The sequence below is a fragment of the Carassius gibelio genome, chromosome A19 (genome assembly GCF_023724105.1).
Source record: "Carassius gibelio isolate Cgi1373 ecotype wild population from Czech Republic chromosome A19, carGib1.2-hapl.c, whole genome shotgun sequence".
NCBI classification, from domain to species: domain Eukaryota; kingdom Metazoa; phylum Chordata; class Actinopteri; order Cypriniformes; family Cyprinidae; genus Carassius; species Carassius gibelio.
Genome location: NC_068389.1, coordinates 10807023 through 10832960, shown reverse-complemented (window position 1 = coordinate 10832960; position 25938 = coordinate 10807023). Strand labels below are relative to the sequence as shown.

General features: G+C 34.5%; 1 long non-coding RNA gene across 1 annotated transcript; it reads right to left on the bottom strand.

Moving 5' to 3' along the window:
* Window positions 1–19939: 19939 nt before the first annotated feature.
* LOC127935718 (uncharacterized) lies at window positions 19940–24684 on the bottom strand. The gene is made up of 4 exons (XR_008148157.1): window positions 24075–24684; window positions 23712–23811; window positions 23239–23349; window positions 19940–21268 (listed from the first exon to the last, which is right to left on the bottom strand). It is a non-coding gene; the product is annotated as an uncharacterized LOC127935718 (long non-coding RNA).
* Between the last annotated feature and the right edge of the window lie 1254 nt (window positions 24685–25938).

Below are 25938 nucleotides of genomic sequence, written 5' to 3'. Positions count from 1 at the left end.
AGTACAAGAATTTATCCAAAGTCAATCCAAAAATAAGATAGAATTGTTTTACTAGTGGGTGCAGGCCACTAGTTCATTTATGTAAGTGAGTATGGCAAAATAGTGATCTGTGAAATATTATACCCACTAATTATTCATACAGTAGGCTACCAGTGAAATTGATTTAAAAAAATAATAATTAAGGACCTGCCCATGTTTTGCTTAAGTGTTTCTTTCTTTAATTGTTAATGCAACCTTTTCACACCACAGACTGAACCAAATTAAGCATTTCTTGCTTGGTAACTGTTCAACAAAGTATTGATAGTTGTGTAAATATTGTCATACTGACAGTCTGAAGTTTTGGTTGATTCCATTACATATCTTTTTATCAAAGTTATCCGAAATTATCAAGATGAATTTGTTCTGAGTTATTGTCATATATTATTACCAGTTTCTAAACTACAGCAAATAAACTGTGATTATGTGAGAAATGTTGAAGGTGTCTGAATACATTTTGGTTTGATTGTGTATTTTATCTTACAGTGAAGACTATGCAGTGCTATTTTACATTAACAAAAACAAACTTAAAAAAAGTAAACATTATGTAAATAGCACAAATAAATAAATAGAATGAACATACAGTACAAATTAAACAATTTTAAACAGTGTGTAACTGCATCATCTATACAAACCATTGTGCTTGGACCCCTTATGATCTCCTTGATTTAAAATGCATTGTTTCAGTAATCTTGTGTGTCGTTGCCCACAACGCAACGGTGGCAGGATTGTGAAATACATACACGAGAAAAATAGGCATGACTTATTTCACATCCAGCTAGACAACCCTGTCATAGCTGTTATCATAGCCCAGGCTTTTTATTAAAAAAAGAAAACAGCAAGGGAGCATGGAAAAAGACTGTTGCAGGTGTATTTTTTTATGGCATTATTATGTGTATTAATTTTGCAGCGGGGCAACTCAATGTTGGGCACACAAGTACTTTGGCTCTTTTGCTCCATGGCCAAGATGGCCAAGCCAACATCAAAGTTAGTTCACTAACTTTTAATTCTAGTTATTATTATTATTATTATTATTACTTGCAAACATTTTGGTTTCTATTTTTTTTTTCAGCCTTCCGTAAGGACCTGTCCAAACTATACCCACATAAATGAATAATTATGAACCTGAAGAACCTGAAGAAAAGAGAGCTCTGTTGTTAATCCAAGTGCATTAGTTGAAAGAAAATTTAGGTAACACTTTAGAATAAGGTTCCATTAGTTAATGTTAGTTAACTACGTTCGTTAACATGAACTAAGCAAGAACAATCCTTCTACAGCATTTATTAATCTTAGTTCATGTTAATTTCAACATTTACTAATGCATTATTTCAATCAAAAGTTGTGCTTGTTAACATTAGTTAATGCACTGTGAATTACCATGAACTAACAATGAATAACTGTATTTTGATTAACTAACATTAACAAAGATGAATAAATACAGTAATAAATGTATTATTCATTGTTTGTTCATGTTAATTAATACATTAACTAACATTAACTAATGGAACCTTATTCTAAAGTGTTACCAAAATTTATAAAACAATTCACTTTTCTCAAACAAATTTCAGTGTAATTTAATTAACTATGGATACACATCTATATAGATAATAATTCTGTCATCTTTATTGTTTCAAACCTGTATTACTTTCCATGGAAGAATGCTCCGATTGGTTCTTTCAATGTAACGACATTCAAAAAAGCCAATAATTCTTTTATAAAATTAATTATCAAAAAAAAAAAAAAAAATATATATATATATATATATATATATATATATATATATATATATATATATATATATATATATATATATATATATATATATATATATAACTATTTGAACAAAAAAAAAACTTTTTTTTAGGAGTTATTATGAGCTCTTGAAAAAGTCCATATAATGTAGATTTAAAGTACATATGAAGGTTAATTGGGGTCTCTTTCTTTGTTGCGGTTATAAATAGATTATATTTAGGAGACACCTTGAGACATGCTAATGAATGATTTGTTTTCCTTGTTTTAATTAACATAGTGATTACTTCAGGGGGCCTTGCAATGCCTGGAACCCAACTTCCTTCTCTACAGAGAAATGTCATTCATGATTAGACTTCAGCACAACAACAGATCTTAGATAAAGCAAACCCCAAAGATGGCTATTAGAGCCTGTGATTTTGTGATATTGTTGCCTGAATGGATTGTTTTATTAAAATTAAATAAACTACATTCTTTAATATGCAGACAGTAGCGGGTAACAGCCACCATGCCAGTCAAAGTGTTTCCATGTAAACGCAAGTAAAATACTCTGATACGGTTTCAATTCTAGTCATTAGCTCTTTCACAGAAGATCTATCTAATGTATGTGACTACAGAGAGTTAAGATATAAACACACACACACACACACACACATATATATATACTCTCATACATTCCGGGGTGGTGGTGATGTAGCGCAAACCCACTTTTACTTTTATTTCGGGTGAACTGGGAGGCCAAGACATTAACAAAACTTCACTCTTTGATGAATCTGGCAGTGCGGCATGATGCATTATCATGTTGGTAATAGCCATCACTGGCAAGGAACACACAATGGGTGCACTTGCTCCACAACAACATTCAGATACCTGACAGCTGTCAGGGATTGTGCTATTGGGACAATGGGACCTAAACTAAGTGTCCCTACTGCCGCCGTCTGCCTTTGTCCACTCAGCAGTGCATCTACGTGCCATAGCCTCTGTTGGTAATCGGCGTATCCGTGCACGGCCATCAACATGCACGAGGAATCTTGATTCGTCAGACCATGCCACTTTCTTTTTCAATCACCCACCTTCCTATCTAGATGGTCTTGGGCCCATTTCATGCTTTGTTGGTGATGCTGTGCAGTTAGCATGGGGACCCAGCTGGGTCATCGACTACGCAGGCCCATATGCAGAAGGATGCGATGACCTGTATGCTGTGACTCATTGCCCTGGTCACCACTGTTGTACTGCTGCATTTTTGTCTGATGTGTGACTAACATATTTTTATTTTATTTTAATTAGATAATCAAGTGTTCTAAAATAGAAGTAAACCAAGAGTCGGAGTATACATTCAAAATTCTTATGTATGTAATTGAAATGCCATGGCCTTTGTGTAGATATTTAATGATGGCCATCTTTAAGCATGCCTGTTGAAATGAAATAGTAACATTTTACAATAAGACTCCATTTGTAACATTAACTAAGGTAGAAGTATTGTTAGAACAGAAAGACTCAGGAGGCAAGAGAACGTTTAAATAAGATTTATTTAACAGTGAGTATGCAATTAGTTGCAAATACTGTATATGAAATTATAATATAATATAGTTCTTTAATGTAGACCCCTGTCCATTGTTTAGATACTTGCTGACCTGCCTGAAGATGAAGGCAGGGCGAAGCCTATACCCCCTGATGTATGAACAGAGACCAACCTGGTGGTGGCGGGGAGGAAGTGGGTGAACGCCAGCGTCAGTAGTGTTCAGTGTATATATATATATATATATATATATATATATATATATATATATATATATATATATATATATATATATATATATATATATATATATATATATATATATATATATATATATATATAAAGGTTGATTAGTCTGTATCGGCCAGTGTGGTCCTAGCTATTGTTGTCGGTAAAAATCCACTATCGGTTAACTTCAATTATTTTCGAAGAATAAACATCGTAGAATTACTGAATTTATAACATACACGTTTTATACACAATTCAACAACTACACAGTCAGCACCACTAAACAGCACACTGTCAACTGCTTTCAACGTAGTTTCAAAAGGCCCTACTTCTCGTGGCTGGCATTAATTTAAAAAGGAAGACTTTTTGTTTGTGTTTGCATATCCTCCACACACACTTCATCTGTCTTTGGGCTTCAGAGTTCCCCGCGGAGAGCAACGGCAGCATGGTGCAGTTCAAAAGAACTGTAGAAGAGAGTGCAGAGGGCTGGCTGACGGGCGAACAATTACACGCGCTCAGTCAAACCCTGGGAACAACACAAATAAATGCAAAAACACTAAAATATCCACATGCACCTACAGCATGTTAAATACTTAAAGCAACTGTGAAAGACATACACACATTTAAAGGCTTCACTCACTACACAGCTAAATGTGACAGTTCACATTTCAAATTAAATGCAGTCAACATGCAATCACAAATACCTGTATCCTGTTGTAGGATAATGCATAAAAATGTCCAATCTTCCTCACCACATTTTTTCTGTCTATCATGTGAAAGTAGGATTACAGACAGTGCTAATCTGATTCAGACCACCCTTTCACAGTAATGAACTATGCTTTTCCAGGATTACAATCATGTCAAACACCTGATGTCTCATAATGTAAACCACCTAATACCATGATTTAGCCTACAGTCTGTTTACATCTGTTAAGCACAGGGACATTTGCCTCTTCACCAGGCCGTACATAAACAACAGTAATGAAGTTTGTCAGTCCGTGACCAGATGGAAATAGGTGAGCCAGGAGCAGCTGTCATGGCCTGTGGTGGTCTTGGGCAGCGAGCAAGTGCGCATTATAATCATTCTGGATCCAAAAGTTTTTTTCATTTTGAACGAGTGACGACACTTTGGGAAAAAAATCCACGTCATATAGCAAGCCTCGGTGTACACAGACAAGTCTTTCTTTCACTGGCAGAAATCCCCAACTCTAACCTCACATGCCCTCCACCTCCCTACACCCACACGCTCCGCAGCAAGAGAGAAAGTAGCCAAAAACTTGTAAATGCAATCTAAAAGAGAGATCATCCCCCGGACTAGCGTCAGTGCTGACATTCTGTGCAGCTTTTCCATCATGTGAGGAATGGGCCATGTAGATACTCTGATCCCTTTGCGGCTCTCTTGGTCGCCACATTCCAATCCTGCCACCCGGCCAGCGCAGGAGTTCACGTCAAAAGCCTGCATCTGCCATCAGCGGGGTCATGAAAGGTTTCACACTCATATGCATACACACACGATGAGGAAATAGTGAAACAAAGACCACCCCAAAAAACAAATGCCAAGGACGTGTGAGAGAGAGTGAGACAGAAATTGATCATCATTTTAAACTATATATGTAACACCTTTTAAAACAACCGTAACAAACTGCTTATTAGAACTAGTATGTACATAAACCTTCACATACAAATATATACAAGAGATTCAAGAAAATAAGCTAGAAATGAAATAAAATGTCTTGCAATTCATATCTCACAGTTGTGACTTCAATTGCGCCATCTTGTAATAGTGATTTAACACTCCTCATAATTGTGCCGTTTTATCTCACAATTATGAGATACTATTTGTCATGCTGTGATTATTACTTAGAATTGTGACTTTGTGTCTAACAATCGTGTTTACCCCGTGAAACTCACGTTGCGTCCTCTAGCGGACACTATGAGGGCTGCTGCCAGAAGGACCGCTGTCTGAAACATGTGTGAAATAACTCCAATCCCATTGACCCACATAGCCCAAGTAACAGGCGCGCACCCGGAAGTATAACTACACTAACTACAGTTGTAGTTGCAACTTTCACGATTTATATTTTCTCACAGTTGCAACTTGTTTCTTCATAACTGTGCCATTTTAGCTCTCTTTATTTCTTCTAATTGTGACCTTATCTCACAGTTGTGACTTAATTAAGACTTCTCTTTCATATACCATTTTTAACTCTGAGCTGGAAACAGGCTTCCATACCCATGCCATCTGAACATATAGAGGCAACTGTAGAGTAAATAATTATCAGTGTAAACACTTTGACACTATTAAAAGGCTGCTCTGAGCATCTCAACCAATCCAACACAGCGACATTTGCTCAACTCTCTTCTATTGGCTGGCCAATGAAAAACGATTTTTGCCAGTGGCACAGAAATGAAACATTTCAGCAGGATTTGACCATGAAAGATAAACTCGTACACCAACACACTTGTGACTTACTTTGAAAAACAAACTACAATCCAGTCACAAGCCACCAGAGACAACAACAATTGGCACTGTGGTTATAACCAGTCCAACATCATAGAAGAGGCAATAAAAGGGGTCAGAAAAAAGCTCCCATAAGCCCCAGAGAAATATTCAGTTGGACAAACAGTGATAAATAGGTAAATATGTGATCATAGTTTAAGCTAAAGGTCTGCGGCAATAACTAAACGAGATAAGTGAAATCCAAAGAGCAAGCAAGGGTGAAAGCAGGATTTACAGGATTTCTGTCTCTCTCTGTCTCCAACTGACACACTGGAGATACAGCATTAATGCTCACAGCACCATCTGGCCCCTGTGAAAAGAACGCCACGTTTCTCCAGGGATTTCAAACTTATCTGCTCTGGGATTATAGGGTGCCATCTTTGATTCATATTCAGAGCTGCTTTCTAAAAATTACTGTGCCTGTTGTGTTATGTGTGACTGCGTGGGAGGAGAGGTAGAAGGACAGTGAGAGACCAGCGGAAGAAGTGAGTGTTTCATGGTCTGTGGTAAAAGAAGAGAGCTTATCAGTCTAGAACAGCACAAAGACTATTCATATGCTCTACAAATCACAGTGTTAATTCAATCCAGAAGAGTAAGCATGGAACAACCATTCAAACATTTGGTCTTGTACAAACAAACTACATGAACACACACACACACACACACACACACACACACACACACACCCAAAGCAATGAGCAGCCATATTTCACTGTGAAGCTCAAGGAGCACCTCTTTACATTTGTAGAGGTGTCCATTATGCAAGTAAATAAAACTACACAAAAAAGTGATTTATTGGTAATCGGAAGAATATGTGTAATATAGACCTAGTTCTAACAGAAATGTTGAATTTATTTCACCCATTTGATTAGGGCCTTTCATCAGGGCTTAAATCGACAGCAGCGTGTAAATACCTGCCGTTGTCTGTGTCATTAATTTTAATCAAACAACAAATATTAATCTGTATTTAATTTTACATGGTGACCACTTGTATTTATGTATTTATGTTATGTGTTTTTTGTTTTGTTTTTTTACTACTTTTTTTTACTATTCAGGTGCCTTTACTACTGTTTGAACTTTATGAGTTCGGACTGTTAATAAATGGAGTTATTTGGTGATATTTGGATTAAATAATTTTGGATGAAATCCACAAGATACATAGTGTCACTATCCACAACAAATATTGTTTTGTGATCTTTTGTGTCATGATATGTTGTTTAAAATTTGAATTATATTTTATGATTACAAATTTAAAATGTACAATTTTACCTTTATTATTTAAAATGTATTTATAAATGTGTGTGTGTAAAAAACACATTAAATGTAAAATAAATCTAATGGTTTTTAATCAAATGTGAATTTACAATAATACCATAAAACGCCGTGGCAGGTTTGAATATGCATGTACTGTGTTATGTATTTGGTGGATAATAAACAGTTCTGTGGAACAAATTGAAACTACCCTAGACATTGCTAGACCCTGCAATCTACGATTACAGGAAAATAAATGAAAACATTTTTGTGATTGCTTCTCATATTTAAGTAAAAAAAAAATAAAAAAAAAATAAATAAAAACCTTTCTAAAACATTAAGTATTATCGCTCAGTGGCAGATTTAGTGCTTATTGTAGGCTGCTCTCTATTCAGATGAAAACATGCCCTCATCACTGATTAACAAACTTCAGCAATAAAGGCAAGAATGGTTTCATCAGGCCACAATGATTTCTCAATAAGGAGACAAATTCACAACCATCTTACATCATTATCATACTACCACAGTTCTTCCTCAAAGGCATTTCAGATGATATGGTACTTCACTCTGCATTTCTCAACTTTCCATTGGGTGTTGTTTTACTCCCACCGATGATATGACATGAAAAGTGTCAGGTTTGTGGCAGGGTTCAGTTGGTGAGGGATCTAAACAGAAATTAGATGTTACACAACCATTTCACCATTCATAACACAAAAATCAGATGTGAGTATATGAGCACAATGTTGGGATTAGAGCAGACATTCTAAGAGGCTTTAGTGTTAAATCGTGTTTGTTTTTCTGTTTGGTTCTCTCCTTTTACTGTATCTCTCTCCTTAGAGAAAGACTAAAAATATCTCATAAAGTCAGACTCCAAAAGACACAAGTGAGGAAAGGTTGTTTGTCTACTGATTATAGAACATTAGTTCAACTCACATCATTCTGTCATGTAATTCACAGTGAAAAATAAATTAATAATTAATCCTGTGATTGCCAGGACTTTACTAATATTAAACATAGTGTGCATTATACAATGATATTTTACAATTCCTAACTGTGTCATTAAATCAATATATACAGACTAAACTGAACAGTGAAATCTACTGTAAAATCTGTAAAATATTACACAGAACTTTAAAAGTTCATAAAATTGGCCTTTTCAGACACCGATACCACTAATATAATACATGACAAAGAGTGCATTCCAGTGATTAGTGAATTCCAGTGCAAAGGCTGGAATAAGAGTTCAGTTACCTAGTATTAAATGAATACATTTTCCATGTGGTTATATAGATAACAGATTTTTTTGGGGAGAGGACTTTCAAATCAGGTTTGGAGAATTGAATGCAAGTAGATGTGAAGCTGAGAGCTCGGGATTTAGTAAAGAACAAAGTTTGAGCTTAAAAAAAATTACGCTGGGATAAGAAAATCCCACTGAGCCGACTTCACTGTAGAAGTATTCTGTAAAAGACGATATTCATAATTGTCCCACAGGTTTTTCCAGTGTAGACTGTTAGAAGATGAGAGTAGTCCTGCATGTCTGTGAACTTGTCATCAGGAGTATGAACCAGAGAATTCAGTTCAAAACAAGAAAACTGCACAGGAACTTTCAATGACATTCTTGAAGAAAATAATTCGTTCACTCCTGGACAAGAATGAGACGAGGGCAATATAGTAAGCTCTTGTCCAGACATTGAGGTGGAAATGTGCTTAGGTTTCAGAAACGGTGGCCTATTGCTTGCCAAAAGTAAGACTTAGACTGTTATTTTGAAAGTTTCCTACACATGAATTGCCATGCTGGATTTATCAACACTTGTAGTACATATAAAATATAAAATATTTGTAATTGTCATTGATTAATGTGTTGGAATGGAAAAATGGATCCTGCGTGTGAAAGTCCCAACAGAATGTTGGAAAGCACTTTTCCAGGGGGACCACCCAGAATCAACATCATCCAGTCTTCTCCATACCTAAAGAAGAGTGTAAAACAGGCTTGTCCCTGCTTGAAGCTTGGTTAAGAGTGGTGTGTTGCACAAAGCCTGGCGTGCAACTAGAGTCTCAAGAAACTATCAAGATTTTGTAATGAACAGAAGCAGAGCTTGCCCCTTTTAGCATGAAGGGACTCTTCTCTGGCTCCAGAGTTCAATACACCTTATCATATTTGCTCTTACAAGACTTTGTCAAATTTTGTCTTTTTTATTCCAGTGACTGAATGTATTCTATTTAAAGTTGTTCAAGGTTATCCAAACATTGAAAGCCCTATGTGACCTCTCTAAGTCCAAAACCCTAACCTTGATTCAACACTTGGTTTCCCTGCTGAACCACTTATCCACTTATTTCAGCTCTTTACTCCAAATCACACTTCCACAATGTTTGTGATCCACACTTTCACTAAAGTGACTCCCAATTTGGGAGCTGCATCACATCATTGTGTGTCATAGATAAGGATGCTAGAGTTGTTCCTACAACAATAAAGCCACTACAATAGGTGGCAACAACTGAATTCCATAATATGTGACAGATATGAGCATTATTGTAGAGATTTTGTAGAAGGTACAACTGTAGATTAGCAAGAGGGGTCACCAGGTGGAGCCAAACTAGCAGACTTTTACTCCCCATTACTTCTTGGACCATCACAACTGGGACTGACTGTAGATATGTGGAGAATGTCCACAACGAGAGATGGAGAAGAAGGATACGGGATAGTCATCAAAAAAGTCGTAATTTCAGCTTCTACAATGGGAATAGTTGTGTGAGGAACATTCCATGTATGAGGACCAGCAATGTTGGAAATAATTTCTGCAAGAGTGGTTTAAAGCATTAAGAGTGAGGGGAGGTAAGCATAAATGTGACTGGCAGGATTATACGGTTAGAAGACAAGCTTTTCCAGATCTTTGGTAATTGGTTTTTGTATGTTTATTGGAGAAACTCAAATCAAATTACCAATTATTGCCAGCTTAGCTAAATAATCAGTATTCTTATTCCGGATTTTCACATCGTCTCCTGGGTTTTGAAGTGTATGAGACCATCAAAACCAACCAGGCAAGAGTGGTTGCTCGAATTTTAATGATTGGCTGGTTTATATCAAGAGCTTAATGCAGAAGACCTCAGGTTCCACTCATGCCCACGGCAACTGCCTCTCTATTGAAGGTCTTTGAAGGACTTGTAATCGAAGTTGTTTACCCACAGAGACTTCATGTTTATCTCTGTCCCATCCATTATTTACTCAGTCTGAGCTATAGATGTTCTGTGCTGAATGCCCTAGGGAAATTGGAGCTCTTCTTTGAGTTTGACTTGACTGATGAGTCTACATTTATTATTATCAGCATAACTAATAAAAGGGAGGACTGCTCTGATGATGACTATGGGTAATGGAGGTCCATTTGACTGGTAATTAATTGTTGCCATTGCTTTGCTTCTCTATGGATAATGAGTGCTTTCGATTATTTGTGCGGAACAGGGGATGAAGGAACAGGATGATTCAACGCAGCAGTAGTGATTTAAATGTCTATGTGTTTGTGTCTGCTTGTCCCCAGGGAAGCAGTTTGAAAGCTTGTGTCTGAGCATTGCCTTTTGGATCAGAAACTTTAAAAAGAGAGAAAGAGAGAGAAAGAGTGAGAGAGAGAGATAGAAAGAGAGAGAAAGAGAGAGAGAGAGAGAGAGAGAGAGAGAGAGAGAGAGAGAGAGAGAGAGAGAGAGAGAGAGAATTGCATCATGTATGGTGGTAAAGCTGTATGTAATACAGACTGTATAGTTATGTGAATATATCCAGAAACATGTCCAACAATTTCACACAATACTCATATTTTGCACAATAGGGCACAAGTGAGAATTGTACCATAACAGAAAGTAATTTTAATACATTTAAAATTCTAATTATTCAAACCTTTTTGCAAAACGCTGGATGTTTTTGGCTAGTCTGTACTTTCGCCGTGTGTTTTTCCAAAAATGAATGCTTGAATTCACATTTGAGGAAAGATCACTCTTAATGACAAAACCATAAACAGACCACCACAGCCAGACATGTCAGCAAAACTGTTTTAAAGAGTTCACATTGAGGTGTTATGTTTTATGATCCTCACACTCTTGCTTGCAGACACACACACACACACATAACAGATAACAGCTGTGACAATGTGTGATAAAGCAGACAATGTTTACTGGTGGTGGTAATCCTGATAGCCCTACTAAGCAATGCTGAAATCCCTGCCGATTTGTGGCGACCGCACCGCTGGCTCGCTCACTCGATTAAAAAGGAGCTTGAGCACAGCTGCTTTGTAGACTCATCGAGTTCAGGCTGGATGTTGTTTTCGCCTGACTGCTGACCTTGATAAGTGGTTTGAGTTGAATTTCTCCCTGTAAGCTTTCTGGCCTAGCATGACCTCCTGGCACAGTGGGCTTGTGGGCATCAGACAAGAGCTTTGCTGACGATATCTCTGAGTATTAGCACTCAACATTCCTTTTGCACTTACATTCCCTACTGTTTTCTCTCAACACATTTATTGAGCCTTATGACATCATCATGCTGATAATGTCTACTGTGGATCTAGACTGTAATGCACATGAAAAGAAAACTCACTGTATTTTCTTCATTAATACATGCCGTTAGTCCTATTATTGATGATTTGTTGGTCCATATTAAGAAATAAAAGCATCAGTTTATTCTGATCAGTATACATCAGTATAGTCAAAGGCCTATACTTCCTTTGATTGGTAGCGTACACGAATGCAGGTGGTCGATGTGCACTAAAAAGCTTCATCTTTGTCCATTGTCTGCTCTATTTTTCTCCAGAAGTTATGACCAATAAAAGTGTATTTGTACTATTAATCTAAAGTTGCAGCGGTCTCATAGCCTTGTAAAAAGTAAAGTGCTTGTAAATGCAGGCTTAATATTAATGAATTAAAGGGCACTTAAGTGTACTTAGAGTTAGGGGTGCTACGATCACGATCGGCCGATCGTTATGTGCATCTCGTCAGTAAAGCCGGTTCTCTAATCAGCGGTTAATTCCATCAGGTGCGTGATTTCACATAGAGCACCTGTTACTACACAGAGCCGTTGTTAACTGAGAAGATGCGCCAATAAACGCTGAAAATGAACGTGATTTGCGCATCTTCTCTATTAACAATGGCTCTGTGTAGTAACAGCTGCTCTATGTGAAATCACGCACCTGATGGAATTAACCGCTGATTAGAAAACCGGCTTTACTGACGAGATGCGCATTAACGATCGGCCGATCGTGATCGGAGCACCCCTACTTAGAGTATGACTACACATGACTATGTTTCTTAACATGTGTTCTTTGTAATAAGGTCAAGTAAAAAGTTTTCTTTAAAGTACATTTCAAATAATTGTTTTGATAATCTTTTTTATGCTTCAAAGAAGTTGACTTAAAGAGCCACACATATGAGAAATCAAAAATGACCTGTATTACAGTGTATGATGTAGCTGTCCATCAGTGTAAACAATGTGCAAAGTAATTAAACCAAAAAGTACACGATTTATAAAGTTATTGGCTTCTAAAGTAAGGAGTCGACTCTGAATCGCTGAAACGAGTTGTTATAGATTTCAAATCTTTTGGCCATCTCTATGTACGTCACTAGAACACTTTGCATAATAATCTCCGCCTACCGTCTTGAGAGAAACGGAACTCTGACCATCCCCCCCCCCCCCCCCAACACATACTCTGGTTGGTATGATAGCATCATGTCGAGGAGACAGTGTGTTTTTAAGTGTAAAGGCAAGTTTGTTTTATTTTCACTGCCAAAGAATGAAGATCAGAAGAACCAATACCAGAGCAGTACAACAAATCCCCTTTGTTGTGTTCACAACATTTCACTAATTTTAAAAGCATTTGGCCATAAAAGATGGTTCATTACCAACTTTATTTGGACCAACAAGCATCTCCGAATCACAACCTGTAAGTATGATTATGAAGTTATGTGGTTGTTTTCTCCCGAGCGTCTTATCAGTATGTGTGCTGTCTGCAGCCTTTGTCTGCGCTGATCTTCATTTACAAACACGTCATTAAAATGAAGTGTAACTCCGTGAATACTCAACGAAGATACATGAGAGAGATATCTATAAAACACTTGACATGTCTACTTTAAAACTATATTTTCACGTCTCCCTTCATTATATCTAATGTGACCACGCCCCGCGCTGAACGCGCTATTCAGATTCAAACTGAAGCACGCGGCTTGAATACACCCACACAGAAGAAAAAGCAGCAAGACCGTTCAAGTTTTTTATTTTACTGTTTGCTTTCCGATGAGGGGAATAAGACATAATTCACCCCAAAAAGATGCTAATGCATTGTTTACCGTGAATTTGTGTGTGGAAAAACAAATCAAAACTATGTCAGTTGACCAATCAGAACACAGTATGCAACCGAAAGGTGGGGTTTAAGGAAAATGAATCTTTTGAACAGCTTCGCACGAACCGTTTGGGGATATCTAAGAATTGAGGTAATTTTAAAATGATATTTTAACAAAATGACTATGTTTTTTAACCTTGGATGTATTTAAACCTGTTGTACAGGACTTATAAACAGTGATAGGAAGCTTAGAATTTTCATCTTACTGGCTCTTTAATGTGTTGACTAATAGACTAAAGCGCATGTAAATTACTTGACTACACTTTTAGCTGTATTGTGTTAAAAGTTAATTACATTTTAATTGACTTTAAATGTACTAAATTGCAACTTCATCATTACAGATATGTATTTACAAACGTTTAAATACATTGGATGTGAGTTTTGTTATATTACCCTAAAAAATACTGTTTTCTAAAGTATCCTTTTTCCCAAGGACTTTTACCAGAATGTGATTCACTGCGGACTCAGATCCACATCTGAATTCATTTCATGATCCAATCAATTGCTTATAAATAAAATCAAGTATTGCCCTAAATTTTTCCTCATTGAATATTTTGTTTTTATTCATGCTGTGTAGAAAAAAAAAATGATTGTTTGTAAATGCATGTTAACTTTAAGTGCTACATTAAGTGGTCTAATATTTTCAGGAAATAGGATTGTTTTTTCATAGTAATAGTTTAACTGTAGTATTTGTAGTAAAACTACAGATAAAACCCTGATTTGGGTCCTCATTATCTTGATTAGAAGGAAATATCAGTATTTGTTTTAAAATATTTTAGCTGTCATATTGCCAAAGTTGTAATAAATGTGACTCAATCCCCTAATAGATGATTTAGTACAAAAAAAATAAATAAATACATTTTGCTACTAATATACAAAAATACCATTACTACAGTTTGTATCACTGTATCTCTGGGGAAGTAAACCTGGGTAAGTTTTTGCAGAGGTTGTCTTTCTCTACATATACATATTCACACATACAGAATAAAATGGTGTGAAGGATAAGAGAATACTAAAATGGTTTTAGCTGGCATGTGTTCCTCTTTTGCTGACTTTACATTTTAATAAGGTGGAGGATTAGCTTAATGTCTGTTTCATCTTCTGCGCTCAGAGAGGGGACAATTCAAACCCTTTCCATGTGTTGCCATGGTGACAGACTTCCAGCAAACCTCTAACTGTAATCTCCAGTCAAAATGTTTGCTTTTGTTTCATTGCCAGTGCCTTGTTCACCATGACAGCTTCTCGACTGCTGGCGGGTTTGAAAATGTGTGCCTGTCTGTAAAAGCCGCACAATGTAGATTTTTATAGAGGCTGCCATTTGTAAGCTGAAAGAAGAAAGGGGACATATTTTAGGCCACAAATGAATAGTTGTGATTGTGTGTCAGTATTCAAGATGGAGCAGACATTTCTGCAGCCACTTTTCATTCTCAGAGTTCATTTTCTGATCTGTCATTCCATTGTAAATGCTCTCTCTCTCTCTCTCTCTCTCACACACACACACACACACATACACGTCTATGTTACTAAGAGGGGACTATCGCTCTACACTGACCAAGAGGGGACCAGTGTTTCTGGTCATTTTTAAGAAACAAAAATTACATACAAAATTTTCATTTGAGGTCTTTTTTCATAATATAACTGAAAAAAATGCATTTTTAATTTTTTTTAAAAACATGCCAAGTGGGGACCTGAGTGACGTCTACCTATCCAACAGAGGACCTCCATAGACTGCAATGCAACTGTGTGTGCAAACATTAGGGCAATTGTACCAAGTGTTTCTTTACAATCTAACTGCATTTAAATGCAACTCTAATCTTTGAAACATTCACACTATATCACCATTGAAGAAATATTCTGATAGAAATCCAAAATGTTTAATAAATTAGTATGACGTGCAGATATTTTCGGGGCTTGAGACTAATTCAAATACACTTCTCAATATATGAATGCAATCACACAGATATATATATATATATATTTTTTTGTTTCAGTCAAACCAAAAAATATTAAGACAAAACAAACAAGATACTATAGTTAATTTGAGGATAGCAAAAATAAAGTAAAATGAAGAGCTCTTTAAGGTAACAATTGCATGTCAATACTTCTGACAGTAAAGAGTGCATGTGTTAGATAAAATGAGTTTGGTCCCCAGTTAGATGGTGACGTGTGACACCTGTTAGACTGAATCACCTCTTCTTACATCACAGACACATTGTAAACATTATATGTTAAGAAACAACATCATATGTTAAGTTAAGAAACAACATTATATGTTAACTTAAGAAACAATATTATATGTTAACTTAAGAAACAATATTATATGTTAACTTAAGAAACAATATTATATGTTAACTTAAGAAACAATATTATATGTTAACTTAAGAAACAATATTATATGTTAACTTAAGAAACAACATTATATGTTAACTTAAGAAACAATATTATATGTTAACTTAAGAAACAATATTATATGTTAACTTAAGAAACAATATTATATGTTAACTTAAGAAACAACATTATATGTTAACTTAAGAAACAATATTATATGTTAACTTAAGAAACAATATTATATGTTAACTTAAGAAACAACATTATATGTTAACTTAAGAAACAATATTATATGTTAACTTAAGAAACAATATTATATGTTAACTTAAGAAACAACATTATATGTTAACTTAAGAAACAATATTATATGTTAAGTTAAGAAACAATATTATATGTTAACTTAAGAAACAACATTATATGTTAACTTAAGAAACAATATTATATGTTAAGTTAAGAAACAACATTATATGTTAGATTGCTGCATTGAAAAATTTCAGTTGAGTTCAGTAAAATATCTTTTAACTATGCTACTTTAGCTGTTTAACACTGACATTTTTCAGAAGCTCCATTTTTAGGGTACTATCAGCATTGCCATTATATTCAGAAATAAATAAATAAATAAATAAAAGTAATTTGTTAATAGTAAAGGCAACCAAACAGATCACGTCATGCTTCACCATCTAACTGGGGACCGGTTTGATCTTGGAGGCTAATATTTCTTTCTTTTTTTTTTTTTTTTTTTTAAAGATAGATAGATAGATAGATAGATAGATAGATAGATAGATAGATAGATAGATAGATAGATAGATAGAATAGTGCTAATGTTGATCTGAACACTTAGGTCCCCTGTTAAATGGTAAACTGCGACATCTCTTTGGTTGCTTTGACATTTCTTGAAGATTTAATGTTAACTTTGAAAATATTCACTTGGCTAAATTTCTAAATCAATGTTACAATCAACATATATTGTAACATTATATTATCATCTTTGCCATAGCATTCAGAGATGGTGAGAATGTGAAATATTGTTAAATGTAAGGTCAGCCGATCAGGCGTCACACTTCACCATCTAACAGGGGACCAGTGTTTTTATTTTATTTTTTTAATGCAACAATCAATATATAATTTTGAAAAACTCTGACATATTATAACCAGAAATTCCTCATAAAGTAGACTACCAGTAAATTTTATAAAAATTATTCTGACAATAGACCGGACCATTTTTTGTTTAAGTGCTATCTGATATTATCAAGATGAATTTGTTCTGACAGGTTAAATCTGAGTTCTTGTCATCTTTTATTACCATTATCTAAACTATAGCAAATAAACTGTGATAGTGTGTGAAATGTTCAAGGTGTCTGAATAAATGTAGTTTTTACTGTATACATACACAATATATGTATATGTACTTATAATACTGACACATTGAGAAGTGTCTTTATAGTTAGTTTGTTAGCACTTAGTTTCTTTATTTTTCAAATAATAATACTAGTAATAAAAATAGTAATATAATTAGAGTCAGCCAGCTGTCAACAGTTCAAGGGCAGAGGTAATGCCTCTTATAATTAACTATATATATATATATATATATATATATATATATATATATATATATATATATATATATATATATATTATTTTTTTATTTTTTTATTTTTTTTACATTTATTTAACATTTTCTTGGCTTTAACCCCAGTACACTTCTCAACGTATGAATGCAATCAAAACCCATTCTTGAGAAGGTCCTATCGGTGATGATAATTTGATCAGACAGATAGATAGATGGATAGATGGATGGATGGACGGATGGATAGATAGAATAGTGCTAATGTTGATCTGAACACTTAGGTCCCCTGTTAAATGGTAAACTGCGACATCTCTTTGGTTGCTTTGACATTTCTTGAAGATTTCATGTAACTTTGAAAATATTCACTTGGCTAAATTTCTAAATCAATGTTACAATCAACATATATTGTAACTTTATATTATCATCTTTGCCATATCATTCAGAGATGGTGAGAATGTGAAATATTGTTAAATGTAAGGTCAGCCGATCAGGCGTCACACTTCACCATCTAACAGGGGACCAGTGTGCTTTACTCTAGTGAAAACACTATTATATGCACAGACCTGTTGCTGTGTACGTTTAGCATGTACAGTTTAGTCTGTGTGGAATTGTTTTTATTATTTGACTTTTTTTTTGTTCAACACAAACAAAAATGACCCTCATTGGCCGATAAGAAACATCAAAAGAGGATTCTTTGTAGAGTGTTTGACAAAATTAATGTCTTGTAATCTATAATGTATGTTCAGAGCACAGCCGAGTGATCCCGCGATCATTAAATCGAAACATGTACGCGTATTTAAAAGGGATTTTAATACCCCGCATTTTGAGAGTGACTCCCTGATGCTCGCAAGTTAGGCTTCATAACATATCTAGACTGTTATTAGTATGTAGGCTATAACAGGTTTTGTAGTTGTCTATAGATCTGTTATCTTTCTCTATTTGAACTTTGAATATATAGAGAGCACTTATTGTTTCTACTTAATACGACTATTATGTCATTTGTTATGTGTTTATTTGTCTGTTCAGTTTGTGAAAAGGATTTCACTTTCAGTCAGTCACTCTCAGCGTCACATCGGTGATGACTGACAAATTGTGATCCCAATTCTAGAAGCTCATAATTCATGTACGGTTCCAATGTCTGAAGAGACTGAGATAAAATCATGCAGGAGAGAATCCAGTCAGTTGAACAAAACCTTTTTACAGAGCTTGAGTGTTGTTGTTTTTACTGCATATGATAATTCATACTCAGAAAGTAGAACTGAAATTATATTTATTACAAGATTATTTTTCCAGTCAAATATTTTTTAGACCAGAAGTTGGTCACTGAGATTCCTTTTTGTATCTGTAAAAATCTTGTCTTGTGGCTTGAGTTAAGTGTTGGCATTAATGCTAATCAAACAATAAAAGGCGAGGAGAAAATAATTACATTAATTTCTCAAGTAAAGCATTATTAGTTTGTTTAATTTACACCAACAAAACAAATTTATGGGTTAAAAAGAGCAGAAAGAGCTCTTTAAGGTAACAATTGCATGTCAATACTTCTGACAGTAAAGAGTGCATGTGTTAGATAAAATGAGTTTGGTCCCCAGTTAGATGGTGACGTGTGACACCTGTTAGACTGAATCACCTCTTCTTACATCACAGACACATTGTAAACATTATATGTTAAGAAACAACATCATATGTTAAGTTAAGAAACAATATTATATGTTAGCTTGCTGCATTGAAAAATTTCAGTTGAGTTCAGTAAAATATCTTTTAACTATGCTACTTTAGCTGTTTAACACTGACATTTTTCAGAGGCTCCATTTTTAGGGTACTATCAGCATTGCCATTATATTCAGAAATAAATAAATAAAAGTAATTTGTTAAATGTAAAGGCAACCAAACAGATCACGTCATACTTCACCATCTAACTGGGGACCGGTTTGATCTTGGAGGCTAAATGGGAATTTTTTTTTTTAATAGATAGATGGATAGATGTATAGATAGATAGATAGATAGATAGATAGATAGATAGATAGATAGATAGATAGATAGATAGATAGATAGATAGATAGATAGATAGATAGATAGATAGATAGATAGATAGATAGAATAGTGCTAATGTTGATCTGAACACTTAGGTCCCCTGTTAAATGGTAAACTGCGACATCTCTTTGGTTGCTTAGACATTTCTTGAAGATTTCATGTTAACTTTGAAAATATTCACTTGGCTAAATTTCTAAATCAATGTTACAATCAACATATATTGTAACATTATATTATCATCTTTGCCATATCATTCAGAGATGGTGAGAATGTGAAATATTGTTAAATGTAAGGTCAGCTGATCAGGCGTCACACTTCACCATCTAACAGGGGACCAGTGTTTTTATTTTATTTTTTTATTTACTGCATTAAAATCTTCAGTTGGCTCCAGTAAATTAGATGAACTGAATGTCTTTTAACATTTGCACATTTGTAGATCCAACTGAAAATTATCAATGCAACAATCAATATATATTTTTGAGTTTTGACCTCTATGTGTGTATTAGTGTCAGGTGTTGTATGGAGAGCTACAATAAAATACTTTTTAAGCATTGGCACTTTAGTCGTTTAACACACTGACATTTTTCAGAGCAGCACTTGATTTAGGGGCTCCATTTTTATTATCAACATTGCCAAGAAAAGTAAAACAACAAATCAAAATGAAAATAATAAAATATGTTTATTTAAAAAAAAATTAAATAGTTCAAAATTACAGTGGCTTACATCAAAGTTATAACAGGTCTAAAACAGAGTCCCAAACAGGAGCTGAAAACAGCTGTAGTCAATCATTTCAATGCTATGACGCACTGATGCTGCATGTACATGGACCTTCAGTGTCACAGCACAGTTAGGACTCAACACTGATACTCCACATCACACGCTCTCAGGGTTAATGGGCTCAGTACTGTTCACCCAAACTTCTCTTAACTAAAATTATTCTGTTGAGCACAAAGTATTTAACTGTTTTCCAGTCTCTTCCATTACCATTTAGAATCCTGTTTGCATTTATGCATCTTTCACAGTCCACTTTTCCAGGAGCCTTCATTTCCTCAAAGTAGATCTTGAAACAGTGTTCCATGACTTTCCTCTCTGTTTCTGACCAGGGCTTTCTGGGTTTTGCTATTTAACAAAATTAAAAGATAAAAAATATATATAGTGAATAAATATATGAATGAATGAAAAAAATGTAATGTCAGTAATACATACTTTACAAAGTTGAAAACATGAAAAGACAATGATCTTTAGATCTTGTGTATTGTTTATGGTGAATGGAACATACCGTTTTGATTTAATGGCACTAGTGATTTACTGATGTGTCCAAGACTGAAGTCTGAAGACTTTCCTGAGCTGTAGCTGTTTGTGGTTGATATTTGATAAGACTGGTGATCAAACCTGTAAATTCACACCAGTTTTTATATCCAATCATTTTAATGCTTATTGTAAACTCTACAATAAGTCTTTGCACATAGTTTTGACTTCCTGAAGGCTTTCCTCAATAGTAGGATGCTCTTCCACTGATTTGCTCATCATTCTGCTTAAGATATGTTTAGTCTTTCATCACATTGAAGACTGAAGTTACTCGTTCTGACATCTAGAGACAGACCAAGTGGATCCTGGGTGGAGGGTGTAGTTGTCTGATGAGGGTGTTGTCCATCCGTCAGGATGTAATGGACCAAGCATCCTGCTACCTGTAATATAGAAGATTCATTTATAACAATCTCTAGTAATGGCCACCTGACTAAGCTGTACAGAATTAATACAATTAATAATGATAATGTCATGAACGCTGAAAGTGACATGCAGAACAATTCAACAAGTGCTCTTTTTTTGTAAAACTGATTTTATCATTGCATACATTAAACTTGTTGACTTGCATCCCCTTTAATACTCAAACCCAGTCCCAAATTAAAAGATGTAATTCATGTAATAACACACTAGTAATTAGTGATTAACCTAACATTTTAAGGATCCAGAATTGTGCATTAGTTAAGAATAAACAAACCAGTAATTAATTATTAACTTTTTCACAATTATTGAGTGGCTCTTACTAAGTGATATTCAAGTTTATTGACCAGAATAAGCCAATAATTATTGATTAATTAATGCATTATTCTGGATTACTAATGCATTATTCCCTTAAAATAAAGTGTTGAAGTGTAAAGTTTCACTTTACAATAAGTCAGGTCAAGTCAATTTCTATTTATAGAGCACAACATTAACAAGAAAAGGTTACTTTAAAAGCAACAGAGATCAAAAATTAAAATAAAAAATATGTATATATACACATTTAAAAAAAATAAAAACATACATCAAAAGAACCGTACACCGCATCACTCAAATGCAAGGGTGTAAAAATGAGTCTTTAAGTTTGATTTAAAAACACTGAGCGATGGACAGGACACATTAACTAACAATGAGAAATACATTTGTTTAAATATTTAAGCTTTGTTAACATTAAAAAAATACAACTGTTTATTTTTTGTTAATGTTAGTTCAGCTCCATTAAATAATATTTATTAATACATTATTAATATCAAACATTGTATTTGTTAATGATAAAAGTAATGTTTACTAACATTAATAAACACTTTAAAAGTGATTTTCATGTTAACTAGTGTTAACCAATGACATCTTATGGGAAAGTGCTACTATTTTATGAAATATAGTAAAGACCATACCAATGCGGATGGTTTTTTCTTCACTTTGATCAATAATCTCTATTGTGTTGTAGTGCTATCTGCTCTGTTCACGCTCTCTCTCTCTCTCTCCCCCACAAACATTCACACCTCTCACAGGATCAACACCTAACCAGTGAGTCTGGGATCAGGAAGACTGGTTTAATGTTTTTAAAAGAAGACTTTTCTGCTAATCAAGGCTGCATTTACCTGATCAGAAATATTGTAAAATGAATTTAAAATTGTGAAATATGTCAGCATCATTACTCCACTCTTCAGTGTCAAATGATCTTCAGAAATCATTTAAATTAGCAGAATTGATGTTCTTTTATGATCAATTATTATTGGTTCTCAGTCATTAATAATGATTCTTATATTATCAGTGTTGAAAGCATATTTTCCTGCTTCATAGTTTTGTGGAAACTGTGATATATAGTACTTTTTAGGATATTCAATGAAAATAAAGGTCAAAATTACAGCATTTATTTAAAATAAACTGAATAGACCTATATCGAGATATCTATAGATATCTTGCCTATATATATATACATATATATATATATATATATATATATATATATATATATATATATATATATATATATATATATATATATATATAGAGAGAGAGAGAGAGAGAGAGAGAGAGAGAGAGAGAGAGAGAGAGAGAGAGAGAGAGAGAGAGAGAGAGAGAGAGAGAGAGAACTGTTACTTTAAACTGTGATAATATTTAACTATTTTATAGTTTTCACTGTACTTTTTATTATTAAATAAATGCAGACTTGGTGAGCAGAATATTCTTTTAAAGACATTTAAAAATCGTACTGATCCCAAACCAAACTGATTTAACATTGTTTGTAACAAGTTTGCCAAGTTAATTCCATTATTTTACATTAAAACTCAAAGTAAATTTGATTTACTACAAATAAATAACAATTCATGAAATAACTCAGAAATATGAGCTAATTGAAATAGAAATGTACCTGTCTCCATGGGCAGTCAGGATCTCCGCAGTCCAACATCATTTCTTCTCCTTTAGTGATGTTTGTGGTCACAAATGCACACAAATGTGCTCTTTTCTGTTCATCAACAATCTGTTGGTCACAAACACATACACATGCACATATTAGCTTTAGAGAATACATACATTTATGATACAAGTTTAATATGTGTCTCAGTTGTTTTCGAGTTCCAATGATTATCAATATTAAACATTTTATCAAGTATAATTATCAGTACAATCTTTATAACAGTGCATCAAAATTAAAATACACTAAATATTGAAGCCACTGATTATCTATAATTTCTGTTTCTGTATTTTTTCACACTGCACACTATGAACAAGTAATAACATTGCACAGTACACTTCTTGAAATTCATAAGCTACTATGCCAAGTATTTAATTAATATTTGCAGTCATACAGTATTGGAGACCGAGTCTTAAATGATAACTTACCTTTCTCTTGACTCTTGACTGAAATGTGTCTTTATCTTTCCCAGATGCGATGAATTTCAAAGCTTCCTTTTCAGGACAGACTCTTCTGGGTCTCATTTTCCTGTGAAATATTCAAGATTTTTTTAGGGTACACTGCATTTGCCAAAATAAAAAAACAATATTTAGAAACAACCACAAAAAAAATCTATCAACAAATGAACAAATATATACAGTAAATAGAGATTAAACAGCACTAACATTTACTAAGAGACTACATGCAAATTTTAACAGTCTGCGTGCATTTTTGCATTTTTGGCAGACATTTATTTTTTAAGGCTACCATTTACATATTATCAGAATCTAAATTCAGAATGTATAACTTACCTTTTCAGTCTTGAATGGAAAAAAGAGATGAGAAATGGCCTTAGTAGGCTTTGTTGTATGTGATCCCTTGTAGGCAATGTAGGAATCTCAAAAAGCAGTTTGTCCTTCAAGGTTTTGGAATTTTATTTCACAAAAAACAAAAAAATTAAATGTAGATTCTGTCAGGAAAACAGTATATATATAACCCAACCCAGATATCTGGAGCGTGATTGGATGAGACTCAGTTAGCCCGGATACTGTTGGTACTGTTGCTGTGAAGGGCCAGGTGATAATGTGGAGACATTAGTGTTATTAGCATAAGAAGAGAGCACAATCAGTTTACCAGACGCTGCTGGGGGAATTGGGGGATGTGGGGATGTTTTAAAACAAGTCACTTTGACTGGGATTGGTTTGCTTTTAGATTATGTAGCTTGAAAAATAATCAGGGAATTTTTTTTTTTTTTTAAACTCAAGGGCATTTAGTGCTAGAAAGATTATAAAAGTATTAAAAACTATTTGTGTTGTATTCAAAGTCTTCTGAAGTCATACAATAAGTTTCTGTGAAAAGTTTCAACATTGAGGTATTAATTGCTGAAAATGATTCCACTCCATAAACACAGTCATCATAAAATACAGCTGAATTGAGTTTGAGATAAAAGACATCAAGATTGACGTAATAAATGTCCCTGTCCACAGCGTCTGTTGATGCAAACGTATCTCAATGAAACCAGTGAAATACCCTGCACATGGAAAACCTGCACTAAATGACCAAACTAAAAATTGACGCCAAGGGCTCCTGACCAAGAGTCAAGGATTGAGAAAGTGTAAAAGACGGTCCCCAATGAGACTGTGAATTGTGACGCCTGTTTGGTTGCCTTTACATTTATCAATATTTAATATTCTGTTTATCTATGAAACAACAATGTTGATAATAACACTAAAACAGCCAATCTTGCCATCAGAAATACATTTACATTTACATTTAATCATTTAGCAGACGCTTTTATCCAAAGCGACTTACAAATGAGAACAATAGAAGCAGTCAGGTCAACAAAAGAACAACAACAGAATACAAGTGCCATGACAAGTCTCAGTTAGTCTAGTATAGAACACATAGCCAGGTATATATATATATATATATTTTTTTTTTTTTTTATTAAATGGAAAAAAAGAGACAAGAAAAGGAAAAGTACTGGTGTTAGTAGGTTAAGTGCAGGCGAAAAAGATGAGTTTTTAGATGTTTCTTGAAAATGAGTAAAGACTCAGCTGTACGAATTGAGATTGGGAGGTCATTCCACCAGCTGGGCACAGTCCAGGAAAAGGTCCGTGAGAGTGATTTTGAACTTCTTTGGGATGGCACCACAAGGCGTTGTTCACTTGCAGAACGCAAACTTCTTGAGGGCACATAGGATTTAACCAGTGAGTTTAGGTAAGTTGGTGCCGTGCCAGTGGTCGTCTTGTAGGCAAGCATCAGTACCTTGAATTTGATGCGAGCAGCTACTGGTAGCCAGTGTAACCTGATGAGGAGAGGAGTAACATGAGCTTTTTTTGGCTCATTGAAGACAACCCTCGCTGCTGCATTCTGGATCATTTGCAGGGGCTTGACAGTACATGCAGGAAGGCCCGCCAAGAGAGCATTACAATAGTCCAGTCTAGAGAGAACAAGAGCTTGGACAAGAAGTTGGGTTGCTTGCTCTGACAGGAAGGGTCTAATCTTCCTAATGTTGTATAAGGCAAACCTGCAGGACCGGGTCGTTGTAGCAATGTGGTCAGTGAAGCTTAATTGATGATCCATCACAACTCCTAGGTTTAAATAGTTAAACTTAAGTAAAAACATAAGACATAGAGTGACTCGTCAGGTCGAGATGCAATGCATAAGAGAATG